Source organism: Galeopterus variegatus, unplaced genomic scaffold (genome assembly GCF_000696425.1).
Source record: "Galeopterus variegatus unplaced genomic scaffold, G_variegatus-3.0.2 Scaffold2635, whole genome shotgun sequence".
NCBI classification, from domain to species: domain Eukaryota; kingdom Metazoa; phylum Chordata; class Mammalia; order Dermoptera; family Cynocephalidae; genus Galeopterus; species Galeopterus variegatus.
Genome location: NW_007728746.1, coordinates 256229 through 258476, shown reverse-complemented (window position 1 = coordinate 258476; position 2248 = coordinate 256229).

Genomic DNA, 2248 nt, shown 5'->3' with positions numbered 1-2248 from the left:
GATACAAGACATCTGGAACTATATACCATTGTATTTGACTAATCTTTCTCCTGCATACCAGATTAAAATTAATCATTATTTCAGGAAATTCAGAATGTGCAAACATATACACACACACACAGCTGGAATAAAGCATAACTTACATGATGGTACTTTAGAAAATTTGTGGAAAAATAAAATTAAAACATGAATCTTTCCATGATTTTCTGAATCACCCTTGTATTGTAATGCGTAAGTACATATATATATCAAATAAATCTATCTATACATATATTTAATGTTTGATGATATACTTTATCTTGTTTGGTAAAATAATTGTACATATCTGTATATTTAAGTATGACAGTACTTCTCTGCTTAACATTGTTTACTGTGGGAAAAGTGTTTCCATTAAGAGGAAATGAAATACTTATTACAGAAATCCAAGATAGGGTCTATACGAGCAAATGTTTGGACTATTCAAAAAACTATTGATAAACCTGATAATTAATTCACACACACAAAAAAACCCAACAGATTTTTTTTGTTGGCTTTTAAAGAGGCTTTTTAAAAAATCTTTCTTAAAATTTTACAAAGCTTCATCTGTCAATCAGAAACATGAACTAAATGTATCCTTACATATAGGTATTTTACTAGACATTGATATTTTGGTTTACTGATATCATGTTCCTTTTTTCAACCTGGGAAAATGAATGTCTACACTTCCCAGCGCTTTTTTTAATTAGCAAGGCCGTATATAAATAGCAAAACCATTATCTATAAGCAAAAGTGTTTTGTGTCATATATAGCCTTAAGAATTGGCTTAGTGAGAGGCATAAGCAGGAAGGAAAATGATTATTGAGGCTGAAGAAATGTTTTGGTGCAATGCTGTGTGAAAATATTCAGTAATTTTGTTGTCTGATAAATTTCCAAGCATAGTATATGCCTATTGAACCTAAAACTTTAGGGATGAATGTTGGAAAACAGGTTTCATAAGCCATGCTGGTTACTATTGGCTACATCTGACAGAATACTACAAGCTTGGGGAGCATGAGAAAGGGCCAATTTTCAGGCAGAAATGAGAGGGAGTAAAGACAGGTTAAGCATTTAGAGACTTTCCAGATTAGAATAGCAGACTGCTTTAAATTCCCAAAAGGTAAGAAGTGGGATTAAGAGTTTAAGTGAGCTTTGAATGAAAAATTTTGCACTCTAATATAGTGCATGAAAGCAAAGATTAGTGCAAGAGCTGATGCCATTATAACTGCTTGATGAATAAAAATGCTCAGGGCAAAGTTTAGGTTAAGGGTATGGTATTCATTTCCTAGGCTCCTGTAACAAAATATCACAAACTGAGAGGCTTAAAAACAACAAAAATTTATTCTCTTACACTTCTAGAGGTTGAAAATCTGAAATCAAGGGGGTTCCCTCTGGAGACTCTGAGGGAGAATCTCTTATATACCTCTCTCCTAACTCTCCTGACTGATGGCAATCCTTGGCACTCCTTGGCAAGTAAACACATAGCTCCAATTCCTGACTCCATTTTCACATGGTGTTATCCTTGTGAGTCTCTGCATATCTTTGTCTATTCTTATAAGGACTCCAGATATTAGATTTCAGGTCAATTCTAAATCTTAGTACCTCTGGTTACTTACATCTTACTTACCTCTGCAATGACATTATTTCTGAATAAGGCCGCATACTGGGTGTGAGGAATTAAACACATCTTCTTGTATTACACAATTCAACCCATAACAGGTATAGTCTTATTGAAGCTCGACAGGCTCCAAGTAACTGCCATAAAGTTGAGAAAAAGAAATGTGGGCTAGAAACAAAAGTAAATTAAGCTTGTGAATGATGTCTAGTAAATAATTTTGAGGGTAGTTATTGCACATGGACTGTAAGCAAAAAGATTAAAAGCCAACCGTGGTTTGTTTGTTTATTCACTTTGCCTTGTTTTTTTTTGAGGCAATTGTTGTGCTAAATTGATTGAAAATATCTTTTACCCATTAACATTGGCCCTGAAAATTACAAGCTGTATAATCTAAGACAATCTAATGAATTTCCTTGTATTTCAGTGTTCTTGTTTTTAAACTGAACATAATCATGACACATAAGTCATATCTTTAAATTTTTAAAGCACTAAAATTTTTAAACACATGAAGAAAGTCCTTAGGATAGTGACTGACAAACAGGAATATTTCAGTAAATGTGGCCATCCTGGTCATAGTATATTTAGGATAAATTATATCTTTTATGTATGTCTGTACCT